At 38.6% G+C, this 14,713-nt stretch overlaps 1 pseudogene; it reads right to left on the bottom strand.

Moving 5' to 3' along the window:
• Positions 1-1,199: 1,199 nt before the first annotated feature.
• On the bottom strand, positions 1,200-2,797 carry LOC149223174 (EP1-like glycoprotein 2 pseudogene; annotated as a pseudogene).
• Between the last annotated feature and the right edge of the window lie 11,916 nt (positions 2,798-14,713).

Here is a 14,713-nt window from a genome sequence, read left to right as displayed (position 1 = left end):
TTTATGGAGAATAAAAAAGAGAGATCAATCCAGGATTCTCAGTGGGAACAAATTTCATCACCAATAACCAAATCAGAGGAATTTATTTTGCAACAGTTCATTCCTATCCTCTCATATAGTAAGGCTCTATCTTTTCTTCCCATGTTTATATTGTATAGGAGTGATTAAAAGCTTGAGATTGATAGGTTCTTACAAAGTTAGATCTATTCTCTATACTTCCATCTATATTTGAGATGTTGGGTTTTTACAGAAATTGGTTGAGTCACAACAGTTTCTACATACATTCATGTAATCTTATAGGCATGCAGTTCATTATTATAGTAACAAGTGTTCATTGCTTGGTCATAATGTTTCAGTTTGAACTAATATATTGAACTGTGATTTGAACTTTTAAAGGCTTGCTGGGGTAGATGAGGAGACCCAGCTTTCATTTTTGCAGAGTTGGATAAAGAGCCACCTTGAAGATGGAAGTAGGATATTGAAAAATCTAGTTCTGTTTGTAGAGTTTGGGAAATCTTACAAAGACCCATGATTTCACACGAGTGAGAGAGACAATTTACTTGATGTGGTTTATAAACATGTATAAGCATCTCCTAAATGGGGAGGAGCAGGTGGAGGGGCCATGTTTTGGCAGATGATGGCATAATGAGTTCATATGGAGATGGGTATGAGATTGTTTGAAGGAATGAGTTCATTTGGAGATGGGTGTGAGATTGTTTTGTCTGAGAATCCATCCACAATAGCTTTTTTTTTTTTTTTTTTTTTTTTTTTTTTTTTTTTTCAGTCTCATAAGTTGGTCATTTATTTATGAGGATATATGAGTATAAGAATAGGAGTTAGATTTACGAGGATGTATGAGTATAAGAATAGCAGGTAGATCCATGCATATCGCCCATGAAATCTATCAGAGGTTGAATATTGAAGGCCAAATTGTGTAAATATTTGTTTGAATGGCATTTTGTTAACTAATTTTTATATTCAATAATTTTCTATATATCACGATTCTTCTAGAATTTATGCCGTAAAGGCATTTCCTTTGCAACATTTGGTACAAAGGCTAGTTAAAATGTATTATAGGAATAGGCATAACAAAAATTTCCATAACTAAAATGCAGATGATCCACCACTTTTTATATTTTATTATTTTTGGCAATTTGTGATCTACATAATCCTTTCCTTACATGGACATGGCCATGGCCATGGCCATCTGAAGACTGCCAATATAATCTCTTATTATATTTTATTAAAAACCAAAGACCAGAAAATTAGTCGTCTGATGGCATGAGAATACAGTAAATGAAGAAGGGGGCGGACAGTTAAACCTTCTTAACAGTCTTAATGAATGCAAGGTGCGTGCTATTCCCAAGCTGGTTGAGAGTACCCACAGTCTGGGTGTGAAAGCACGCAGATGACTCTTCCCAGTAGAAGAATGCCGCACAGGTACAATCGTTCAAACACCTCCTCCTGCACTCTTCCAAACTCGTTTTTCCAGTTCGGCTTGCATTCACATATTTGCTGGAGAAATGCTCGGCTCCCACCAGCTTATAGAAATCGACAGAAGAATTGGAAGAAGCATCTTTGCAGTTTGGAAGGGAAGGGGGCGAGCAGCTAGTAGACCAGCCTTTCAAGCCATCGATTTGAGGGCAGGCCACGCATTGACCCTTCTCACAAACCCCAAATCCTCCACATTTCCTCGGAAGACCACACTGAGGCACTCCTCGCCAACAGCCAAATCGCTGGTATGTAATATCCCAGGTATTCAGTTCGATATCGGGCGAGTAAGTATACATTCTCAGATCTCCATCGGAGTCCAGTCTCAGAAAGGACAGAGTAGTGTTAAATCTGGGGGTGTTGAAACTATAGGGAGCCGTGGTGGTTTCTTCAGAAATGAGGTTGCAGAGTTCCGGTGCCCTGAACTCTGGTGCCGCAGTGAAGTTGGCCAACCTCATCTCCATCTCCTGACGAAACCCATTCTCGGCTTCTGGATCGCTCAGGAACGTTATGCTACTCACCGGCTTCTTGCAGGTGTGCGTGATGGCATAGATGTCCTTTAAGCTCGCGTCATAGAAGCTGAGAGTCCAGTAAGGCAGAGGGTCGGGAAAGCTGGCATACAAAGCGAATCCTCCGGCTTCCATTACAAGACTGTAAGGGCCCTCGGATCCGTCCTTGTCCGACACGCGGCTAACCAGTTTCTTCACGCTCCCAATGTTCAGTGACTGCCCCACTAAGAGACTATCGGTCGGGTGATCGAAACTCTGCCACACCGTTCTGTTTTTTTGGTCATAGAGCACCAGGTTGCCGTTGGTCCGGAGTTCGATTCCCACGACGCCCTTGTTGGAAGTGTTTGTGGACCAAACCGCGCGCCCATCTACATCCAAGAGGAGGAGGTTTCCGTCGGTGCCGAATTTGAGAGTGGCATTCTCTCGGACGAGGTCGTTCCTGTTGGCAGTCCACACGAACCTCATGGTTTCTGCATTTCCATGGTAGCCCATCTGAATGGCCAGGGCGTAGGCATTGGGCGTGGTGTTGAAGAAAACCAGCTGGAAGATGCCATTCGAAGTTGCCAGTGGAGCCACTCTGTAGTTGGCATCGTATTCGACAACATATTCTCCCAGCTCTCCTGAGTTCACGAAAGAGAATGTTCCACTCACATGAGTGCCCATTGCCTGCTGAAACAACAGCCCGAAAACAAGAAGAAACAAAGTTGAATCCATCGTTGGCTGAATTTTTTTCAATACAACAGAGAATTCTCTCATGCCCCTTCTCAGTCTCTGTCTGAACTTTTAAATACAGTGGAGAATTCTCTCTTCTCTTGTTCTCGTTCTGAAAGTTTGCCTGTGGAATTAAAAAGTCAGAAATCAGGGGAATGAAAATCATTATAATATTCACCATGTGCAAAACGAGGGGATTTGACACACATCATGTCAAGTTGTGGATTTCATCATTGAATTCAACATGATATGGTCCACATTGCACAACCAGCCAAGCATGTTTATCCACAATCATTTTTGTTTATATTAAACTCTGTGCATCTGAATAAAACTCCCTGTTTTTTTTTTTTTTTTCCGAAGGTGGCAAAGCCTATCAAACTCAGGTGTCAAACCAACAGTGAGGACAGCCATCTCTGGCTGCTATCCGCGAATGTCAGTTTGACTCATCACTGTTATCAAGGAAAACCACGCCACCTGTAATAACCCGCTGGTGGTCCGTAAGGGAGCAGGCTTTCAATCCTGCCAGATGCCTCTGGGTCTTGGGCCGTTAACCTGTTTCCTTACGTCCGAGGAAGACGAGCTCTTAGCCAAGCATAAGCAGTTTTACGGCATACTCCAGGCCGAATAAAACTCCCTGTTACTGCCCTCTTTGTAGGAAAAGACTGCCAATTATTTTATCTATTTTGCCCCTGCAACTAAAAGATTGGGTCTTAAAAGTGGGGTTGGTGAAGATGGCAAGGCTGAGGTAGGCAAGCTGTGACTTTGTGTACAGATGCATTTCTTTATCCTTCGGAAGGGAGATTGTGTTTTTGGAAAGGTTATTGGCATTTCAAAGGTTTGTCTATATGCTTTTTTAAACAAAATTTGTCCCAAATCCGAGTACAATGGTGCTGCTTGGACTTTGATAATGAATGTAAATCAACATCATTGAAAATTAAATGTTCAATATGCAAGTCCAATTGTACTTCAGGACTTTGGTAATGGGCATTTCATTTTCAATGATGGATTCTGGTAAGCGGCATTTCATTTTTAATAATGGATTTTGGTAAGGGGCATTTCATTTTCAATTATATTGATTGAATTTATTTATTTGTAATTAGGTTTATAATTTTTTTAATCAAATGTTTTAATCTTTTTAATGATATTTCAAACAAGTGGAAGTTTGTATTTCTTTATAGATCAATAGGCTTCTTTCATGTAGGGGGTGATTAATCTTATTAAAATCAGTTTTAAAAAGTATTTAATTCTACTAGTTTTTTATGGCAACAATGTCAAAAGGAATTCTCTCGGAAATAAGCTTCAGTTCTTATGATTTGAGTCAAAAGCTCTCTTGATTTGGGTTAAATGCTCTCTGATAGTGTTCTTTTGGTTAAATGGAGCAGTGTGGTATCTCCAAAACAATTAAGAGGATGGAGGACTAAAAACATTTACATTTTTTCTCAATCTCCGGCTGCCAACAACCTTTGGAGGATCACAGATTGTTATTTATTATGGGCAGGGTGAGGAACCCAAACATCTACGACACTTGTTAATAGAAGATTGGTATTGAATGCCTACAAATTCTCCTAAAGATTCTTTTGTTTAAAAGGTGCTAGTGGGTGCTTTTCTCCTTGTTGGCTCTTGGAAAATTTGGAGGATAGAAAATGAAAGTAAGGTAAAAATAGTGGAGGGCCCATGATTGGGAGTTGGTGACAATTTTGATTGTCAGATTCTCTCATTTGAATATTTCATGTAGTTGGTATTTTTATTCTTAATTATGCATAAACTTTAGTCTCCACAAGTTAGAGGGAGGTCAGAGTAGATATACATTGTGGCCTTAGGATTGGAGGGTTAGGAAGCAATGAAATGGTATCATTTTCATTGGTAATTTGCTCTGGAAAGAAAGTTGGTGTTTTTTAAATTTGTGATATAAGCTCAAATGAACTATACTAAGTGTAGATGTCAAATTATATACTTTGTAAAAATTGTTACTAAATGTAAATGTAAAATTATTTACTCTGTAAAAATTGTTTTAAGAAATAGTAGCCTAAAACATACATATCCCATTAAGAAAAAAAATAACAAATTAATTTTCTTTTCAAATAACAAATATATATTCATTGTTTATAAATATTTTTTCTCATATATATGATTTTAATATATTTAATAAAATAATAAATTTAATAATATACCAATCTTCAAAATTAACCATTCATGACTGCAATTCATGAATCAATTATATCACTAAGGCACAGGTACAATACAACTTACAACTTGCACCAGGGCACAAGTACAATACAACTTACAACTTGCACCAGGGCACATGATCAGGCACTTTACCTTTTTTTTCTCCTTTAATTATATCTTACCAAAAATCAAGGACTAATGAATAAGCACTTTGTATGAAGCAGTGCAGTTCATCATTGAATTGAAAGTGATATTGTCAACCACCAACAAAGGATGTCTATCCACAATCGGTTTTTTTATATTAAACTTTGAGCATGAATAAATCTCCCTCTTACTACCCTCTGTGTAAGAAAATATGCTGTCAATTATTTGATCTATTTCACCTCTGAAACTAAAAGATTTGGTCTTAAACGTGGGTTTGCAAGCTGTGACTTTGATTAGAGATCCATTGCTTTGTCCTTTAGAAAGGTCTTTGTGTTTTTGGAAAGGGAACTTCAATTTTCCAGTATTTTCAAAGTTTGCCTGTATGCCATATTAAACGAAATTTCATTTTCAATTTTCCAGTATTTTCAAAGTTTGCCTGTATGCCAGTATTTTGAAATTTTTAATTAATTAATTAATTTTTTAAAGAAATATATATGTTTTGGTTTTTGAAGAATAATTTAGATTTAATAATAAAATTTAAAATTATTATAATGCAGGTTATTAAGTTTTTTAATTTTTGGTAATTGGTAAAGTGTCTACTTAAAAATTGAATAAACTAATTTTTATACATAATTTTTTCTCAAAATTTTAAACTAAGTTTATTATATTATTTGTGAGAATTAAATGCAGATAGAAAAAGATTAATAATCATTTTTTTCTAAATACAAAAACAAATTTAATTAACTTATATTTTTATTTTTTTATTAATAAATTTCAATAATAAAATAAGTAAAAATGACTAAAATCATATACATATTTATGAATTAAAAACATATACATATTTATGAATAAAAGATGAATTAGTAAAAATACTTAAAAATATAAATGAATTTTAATTTATTTTTAAAAATTTAATTGATTAAATATTAGTAGCCAATAAAATCTAATTTATAATTTATACACTTAAAACTAAATAAAAAAAACAATATTAAATAATTAAAAACAATATTTTTTTAATTAGGTTATATTAAGGTTAATTTTTTAGTAAAAAAAATAATAATTTATTTCGTTGATAGAGAATTTTAAAATAACTTTTTTTTCTTACAGATATTTGAAATTTTAAAAAAAAAATTCTCCTATTCAATAGATAAATTGGCTCTTATAAACTCAACATAATTACCAAAAACAATATTTAAAATCCAAATTATTTTATTTACATAAATGTTAATAAAATTTCAACTTACAAAAGTATTTGATATAATAATAATAATTCAATTTTAGAGTGGCCAGACACCGAATTGTTGTATGAGAGCTCTGATTCTTTTCCCTTAAGGTTATATCCTTGGCAATAAGTTTCCATGGTTTATAATTTATCTGACTTTCTGATTTGATAAACGTGGATCCTAGCTATTGCCCAATCTCACACCTCAGTGTCAATTTTTCTCTGGGCAGGCTCAAAAGATCTTTGAGTAGTTTATTGCATGATTGACAGTTTGACATGCTTGTGTGTTTGATGGTATTGTCTGTTTTATGATTTGTTTTACTTTTTAATACGCTGAGCTGGGTTATTTCCTAATTTATAAGTTTGGAGGTAAAGTTTCATGGTTTTTTCCCTGATATCTTTTACTTATTAATATATGTTTGGGTTATTTCCTAATTTATAAGTTTGGAGGTAAAGTTTCATGGTTTTTTCCCTGATATCTACCAATCTTGAAAATTAACAATCTAAAACTACAATTCATTCTCTACTCTAAAATGAATCAATTACATCCCTAAAATGCATTCCAATGGATCAATTACATCACTAAAATGCATTCCAGGAATAGTGTTTATTGCTTTAAACTAAAAAATTTGTACGATACAACTTGCACCGGGGCACATGATAGGCACTTTATTTATTTTCTCCTTTGGTTATATCTCATTAAAAAGTAAAATAGCACAACCACTTTATATCGAGCAGCGGATTTCATCATTGAATTGAATTGAACGTGATATGGTCAACAACTAACAAAGCATGTCTATCCGTTATGTCTATCTGCATTAGTTTTTGTTTATATTAAACTTTAAGCATCTGAATAAATCTCCCTATTACTACCCTGTGTGTAAGAAAAGACGCTGTCAATTATTTTTATTTCACCCTTCTTAAACGTGGGTTTGCAAGCTGTGACTTTGATTATAGGTTTGTTGCTTTGTCTTCAGAAAGGCTTTTGTGTTTTTGGAAAGGGAAGTCTAATTTTTCCAGCGTTTTTAAAGTTGGTTTGTATTTTTTTTTTTTTTGTAAACATGGTAGTACTCTCTATATTTACTTTTTGCAAAAATTTATAGTCAAATCCTCCGATCAGTCACCTGCCCAAAGGAAACTAGGTGACCATCGGTCAGCATTGTATCCACTCCAAAATTTAAATAAGTTCATCAAAACCATTTTGTCTTTGCTAGCCATTACACAGGTTCTTATCTTTCGCATTTCAAACAAAAACATTCAAAAACCAAAGATAATTAAACTAATCCTCATCAGAGGAAGCTATTTGAACTGTCGCCTTTTCTTCTAGACTCAACACCTTCCCTCCAGAATTCGGCGTCTTCACCCCTGGGCCTGGAAGCTCTCGTCCCTGGAACATTTTCCATTTTATCTCAGACAATGTCTGCTCAATTCGGCCCAAAGCTAGATTATTCCTGTATGTTTGGATCTGAATTGTCGCCAGCTCTTTCATAATTTCCCCCCATACTGGGTCTGGTTCCTTATTTCTTTCCTGCCTGTTCAGCACTTCCCCTTCCATATGTTCCTGGTGCAGGGTCATGGCACGAGCTACAATGTGTTTCATTATCCAATATTGTTGCAGAGTCCTGTTAAAAAGAGATTGCCGGCCATTTGTCGTACCCGGGTCCTACAGCATTCCTTCCCATTCATCCATAGGGAAGTCTCTGCATCTCAGGTTATTTCTCAGATCTCTTTCCCAGCCCCATATTTGGTCTTTGACCTCCTTCGGATTTGCCTCCATGTAGGCATCAATTATTCTCTTCATCTGCTCTCCGTTTGGTTTCCTTCCTTTTTTCTTCCTTGTGCCGCTCGTTCCTTCTTCTTTTTTAACAGTCCTCTTGTTGCGCCTGGGTGCCATGTTTCTTCTCGTCTGCGCCTTGGCTCTCTTATCCTTAGAATTCTCTGTCTGAGTTGTAGTTGCACCCTTACCGATGATCAAACGTATCCCATAGTAAACAAAAATGTTAGTTTTGGTCGTTGAGGGTATATACTTGAACGAGGTATTTCTACCCCCCCGGTCATGGTTCTACTTCTGCATTTTCTTTCTCTTTGGTGCAGTGCTGAGGCCTCTCTAATTCTTTTAGTTTCAGGACCCCCATCACTATGACTTGCACTATGAATGCTAGAGTTCTTTTCCTGGGTCGAGTGCTCCGCCTTTCTTTCACGGTCACTCCTTTCTCTACTTGGCCTACCTGCCCCTTTCCCAGGTTTGGTTTTCTCAGTTCCTGTGTCACTATCTTGATTATCTTCAGTTTCTCCTCTCCCTATGAGGTGCTCCCTCTTCCTCCCTTGTTTTTTCCGGGCTTTCCTTTCCCTCCTAACAGGGTTCAACTCAACAGGCTGAGTCTCTGGGTTGGAATTGCCTGCCGCATCAATTCAGCTACAATGGTCATGGATGGTTGGGTCCTCCATGTCCTTGTTCCCCCTCACATTACTCTTATGCTCACCCTTCCCAGCCATAGCCCCCAAGGATTCTTTCCTATCCCGAACTACCTTATCTCTATACTTGTTGCTGAGTTTCTGGTGATCATCCCTATCTATCTTCAGGCCTACTCCATAATTCAAACTGAATGTTTTTCGAAGGATGGAGTGGGAAATTTTACATACCCGTCTACTTGGTTGCACGGTTCTATCTCCTGTAGCTCTCGTTTGCTGTTTGTGCGTTCTCTCTCGCCACCTTCCTTTTTCGCATCCACATGTAAAATGCATGGTTTCCCTCTAACTCTATCCCTTTATCATTCTTTTGTCGTAATTCTACCGCTAGCTGTCCGCTCTTCCTTCCTTCCTTGGCCCGCCTTCCTTCCCACTTGCCTTGGGATGCTACCCATTTGTCTTGTCCTCCATTCTTCATTTATTTCTTTCCTCTCCCGGCTGCTCTTGCCGTCCGTTTGCTGACTCCACGCTGCCATTTGGCATCAACTTGCTGCCCCTTCTTGGTCTTGATGTCCTGCCCTCCCTTCTTCCACACCTTTCCATTTCTGCCCCCACTCTTCGCGGGTCTGTCCTTTCTCTGCCCCCCTCCGTCATCTGATTCATCTCTGTCCTTTCATCCATCCTTTGTTGTTCCATGGTTGATTTGTTCTGTCCTGCCTGCACCTGCCCTTGTCCTTCTTCCCTCCCATCAACATCAACCGAATTCTCTAGATGCTTGCTATGCCGCCTATCTTCTTCGACTGCCTGTATCATTTGTTTCATTTCCTCTTTCTGATTAAGCTCTTCCCCTCCCGCATCTAACTGTTGCTCTCTATTTTGGCATCCCCAGTTCGCAAGGAGGTCTGCCGGGGCATTTCCTTTCCTTTTCACATGGGATGGTATGGTGTATGCAATCTTCTGTAGTTGATGTCGTAATTCTGTTATTACCCAAGCCGTCCTCCAGCTTTTGCTCAGCTTTTCAGCTGTTGTTCCCTGCTGTAGTTGTTTCATTGTTTCTATTACCAGCATTGAGTCGCCTTCTATTTGCAGATGTTGGTACCCTTCCCTTATTCCTATCACTAGTCCCCTTTTTAGCACGTGGTATTCTACTTCGTTGTTCGTGGCGATGCCGCAGTCCATTGCAGAAGCCCATTTGATCTTTCCTTCCTTGTCTCTGAATATCCCTCCTATGCCAACCTCCCTTGGGTTGCCTTTTACCGCCCCATCGAAATTTAGCTTAATGAACCCTTGTGGCGGGTTCCTATATCGTTCTTCGGCTCTTGCCTTGCCTGCATCATGTTCCTTCCCTATCCTGTTTGTGTTTTTTACTTTGATTTCCAGTCGGTTCATAATGCGGGTCTCCGTTCCTTCCGTCTTCCAGTCGTCCTCTTTCCAGTTTTCCAGAATTACTGTTTCTCTTATGTTTTTCATGATTTGGTTCCATATTTCCCCTTTGTCTTTTTTATCTTCGCTAAATATTACCCTGTTTCGTGCCTTCCAAAGGTTCCACAGGAGAAACCCAATTGACAGATTCCAGGCATGGTTCAGGATTGTGTTGCGGTATGACTTGCTGCTCCACTTCTCTATTGTTGTTTTTATGCTCCCTATATTCCTATCTGTAATCTCGAATAGTTGGTGGTGGTTTTGCCACAGGTTGTTACTTACACTGCAGGAGTTTGCGATGTGCTCCATGGTTTCTTCTTGGTTTTGGCACAATGCGCATCGTGAGGGCCCATGCGCCCCTTTCCTTCTCAATTTGTCCCAAGTTAAGGCGCGCCCATGCAGCACTGTCCAGGTAAAAAATGCCACTTTTGGCCAAGTTTTTAACTACCATATTCTTTTCCATTTTTTTATGTCTGAGTTTCCAACTCCTCCTGTCTTTATATGGTAACCTTTTGAGATTGTAAACATGCCTTTTATGCGTTTACCCCATCTTATTATATCTGATCCTTCTTTAATTGCAATTTTCCTAGTTGCCAATTCTTTTTGATAAATTATCCATTGATCAGTTTCTGGTGCTTCGGGCCAGTCACTCTTTGTCTTCCATTTTCTTGAGTAACTATTATGTTCCACTACCTAGTAGTTTCTTACGAAATCTTCCACTATTTGGGTTGTGTACTGTTGGATTTCTTGGAGCTGAGGTTCTTGATTCAAGATTCCTCTCTGTTGCCACACCTCTTGCCAAAAGTCTGCTTTATCCCCCTCTCGAATTTCCCAAAAGCTGTGGTCTCTTATCAAGGCTCTGTTCAGGCTTGCCAGGTTCCAAATGGCTGAGCCTTTCCTTTCTGATAGTGTTCAGAGTTTTCCTTCCGGAGTCCTTGTTATCTCATATTTCTTTTCCCATAGCAGTTTCCATAGGTCGTCCCCTCCTTGAACCCATCTCCACCATAATTTTTCCCCCATGACTTGGTTTAATATGTAGGGGTCTCTTAGTCCTAGGCCCCCCTCTGTGACAGATTTTCTTAACCATTTCCATGAAAGTAAAGCCCACTTTTTTGATTTGTTTGACCCTTGCCACAATTTTTTTTTGAATATTTGCACCATTTTCTGGCATATGGTTTTAGGGATCGCTTGACTAGCCATCTGATATATTGGCATAGCTTGAAGGACAGACTTCAAGAGTATAAGGCAGCTCGGGGTGTTGAGCATTCTGAACGTCCAATTTTCCATTCTTTTTTGAATTTTCCCTAGCAATCCTTTCCAATTCACAATTCTGTTCTGTTGATCACTCAGTTGTACTCCTAAGTATTTAGTTGGAAACTGTCCAATTTTGAACCCCATTGTTCTTGCTAGGAAGGCTTGGCCCACCCTTGGTGTATTAAAGAAGAATATTTCTGTTTTCTCCTTATTTACCTCTGTTCCTGATGCTTTTGTGAATTCTGTAAGGATTTCCCCTAGTTTTTTTGCTTCCTTGAGATTTGCTTGACTATACATCATTACATCATCCACGAATTGTTGATGTGTAATGGTTAATTCTTCCCCCCATAATCTCAGCCCTTTGAACTCCCCTCTGCTTACTCTTGCGTTGATTAATTTACCTAAACCATCCGCTGCTAAAATAAACAGGAACGGTGAAAGTGGATCTCCCTGTCTTAGGTCGCGGGATGGTTTAAAGGTGTCTGTAGGGGTTCCATTGAGCAGGATTGACATGCTTGGTGTGGATATCATTGACATTATCCATAGGCTTTTGCTAAGTCAAGTTTAACCAGCATTCCTTTATTTCCCGTCTTCTTTAAGGAATGAATTACCTCTTGAGCGACGACAATCCCATCCACTATCTGTCTCCCTTTCACAAACCCTATTTGTTCTTTTGCTATCAATTCTGGGAGTAGAGGTTGTAATCTTTTTACCATTATGGTAGCTAGAATTTTATAGATTACATTATAAAGAGCTATTGGTCTGAAGCTATGAGGTCCTTTAGCGTGTTCTACCTTTGGTATTAATGCCAAAAAGGTTGCATTCCATGTTGGATGCATTCTTTTATTGCATCTTGATTCTTCTACTGCGCTAACAATATCTTTTTTCATAAAGCTCCATGTTGCTTGAAAGAACTCTGCTGTAAATCCATCCGGGCCAGGAGCTTTATTTTTGGCCATTGTCTTTACTACTTCCTCTACCTCTTTCTCGGTGATTACCCTTAGGAGAGCCAGGTTTTGTTCCCTATTTACCTTTTTTGGGATGTATTGACTTATCTTTGCTATCTCCTCTTCTCTGTTACTTTGCGGCTCTGTCAGTATGCCCTTGAAATGCTGGATTAGGAGATTTTCCATTTCCTCTTTCTGGGTTACCCTGTTACCTTGTTTGTTTTTTAGGGAGAAAATTCTATTCTGCTGCCTATGTTGCTGCATCGCTCTGTGGAAGAATTTTGTGTTCCTTTCCCCCTCTTTTAACCATTGTACCCTTGACTTTTGTCGCCATAGGATTTCCTCCTGTTTTCTTCTTTCCTCCAATCTAATTAGCACCCCTCCTTCTTCCTGCACGAGCTCCTCTGTTCTCCCTTCTTCTATTATTTTCTGTTGTATCCTTTTCATTGCTATTTGGAGTTGTTCCTTGTCTTTATGTATGTTGCCAAATTCTTCTTTGTTCCAAGTCTTAATTTTTCTTTTCAACTCCTTAAGTCTTAGTTGGAGCGTGTGCATCTTATTCTTGCCTTGTATTTCCTCTTCGTTGTTTTGCCACCAGTTTTCCATCTTTTCTATGAGGGTTGGGTCTCTTAGCTAGAAGGCTTCAAAGCTTAAAGGTTTGTGCTGGTTTTGATTATTCATAGCGATTTCAATTTTTATTGGCCAGTGGTCTGATCCTTAGCATGGTAAGATAGTTGCTTCATAGAATATATCTTTCCCAAGGAAGTGTTCTGTTGCTAAGAACCTGTCCAGTCTGGAGGCTATCTGCTTGCTGCCTCCTCTTCTATTATTCTAGGTGTATTTTCCATTGATAGTGTTTATATCAATCAATTGTAGGGCTGTCTGGGTTTCCCTAAATCTCTCCATATATGCATCCTCCCGTTGCAGTCCGCCTTTCTTTTCCATTGTGGTTGTGATCATATTAAAATCTCCTGTTATCACTCATAGTTTTTCTGTGTGTAGGTTGCCTAGTCGAAGCAACTGTGTTAGGAAGGCCTCTCTCTCTATCGGTATGTGGGGCCCATACACTGCTGATACAAGGAACCAGTCTTTATGTCCTATAATTCTCAACCTCCCTAAGATAATCCTTTTCATTCCTATCCATAAGTCAACCATGACCTCTGTTGGATTCCACAAGATTGCAATACCCCCTGCACTCCCTTTTGAATCCAATGTCATACTTTCGTAAGAGGGCTTGATTTTTTTAGAATTTCCTCCATTCCCCCCCCCCCCCCCCCCCTTATTTTTGTTTCTTGAAGCAACATAATTTGGGGTTTTTCTTTTTTGATGCTCTCAGGTACCTTTTCTTACCCTTGCTGTTAAGCCCTCTTATATTCCATGATGTAATAATCATTGGGAAGGTTGGGTTGTTTGTTGGAAGACCGCTGAAAGCGGCACTACTCTTCCTGTATTGACTAACATTTCTCCCATTACTTGAATTGATTCCTGTAGGTTCTTTCGTCCTCGTTTTTTCCCCCCTTTCCCTTTGCTTTGATGTTCCTGGCTATTGTCATGTTGTGTTCCTAATTGCTCATTCATCCCTGTAGTTCCGTGCTCCCGTTTTTCTTTGTATTTTTGGAATATTTCTTTGTATAATTTTTTATCTTCTTCTGGGATAAACCTCTCATCCAGGTTTCACCACTTATCTAGTAGGTTTCTTAGAATTTCCTCTTCTATTGTTGGGTCGTCCCCTTTATTTATGTCTATTTCCATTACTTCATTCTCCTGGTTTTCCTCCTTTTCTTTTCTCCCCTTTTCCTCTGTTTCTCCTTTAGCTTTCTGCTTGTTGCTATTGGCATCCTGATTTATTCTACCTTCCTGATCTAGTTCCTCTTGGTAGTCCATACCTCGAGTTTCTTCCTCTTCTTCTTCTGTCTGCAATATTTCGAACCTATTTGTCTCTTTTACTTTGGTTTGTTGTTCTTTTCTACCTTCCTTAGGGGTTTCCTTGGTAGGTTGTTTCTTGGTTTTTATTTCTTGAAACCCCTCATTGTCTTCGGTGGTTTTCCGTTGTTGCTTAGTCTTTCTTTCCTCTTCCTCTGCATTTAAGGGGCATTCCTTGAAAAGGTGTCCATATTCATGACATTTTTTGCATCGAAAAGGTATGTGTTCGTAGTCCAATGCCTACTGCCATACCTCTTCGTGATATTCTAGTTCGACTGCACCTGGTATAGGGTTTGCAATGTTCATATAAACACATATTCTTGCATACGAGGTATATCTTCCTCTTTTAGTTGATTCCGCTATCTTTACAAAGCTACCTATGGTGTTCCCTATTCCTTCCAGTATCTCTGGGTCCCAGAAATCCATAGGTAGTCCAAACAGTCTGACCCATACAGGTGCTGCTAGGAATTTCTCCTTATCCGGATTATAGCATTCCTCCCAATACCTCATAAATA

This window comes from Pinus tabuliformis, chromosome Q (assembly GCF_031772625.1).
Source record: "Pinus tabuliformis cultivar Carrire ecotype Pingquan chromosome Q, CPIR1, whole genome shotgun sequence".
Classification (NCBI taxonomy): domain Eukaryota; kingdom Viridiplantae; phylum Streptophyta; class Pinopsida; order Pinales; family Pinaceae; genus Pinus; species Pinus tabuliformis.
The sequence above is the reverse complement of the archived record's forward strand: the minus strand, read 5'-3'. Positions and strand labels throughout refer to the sequence as shown.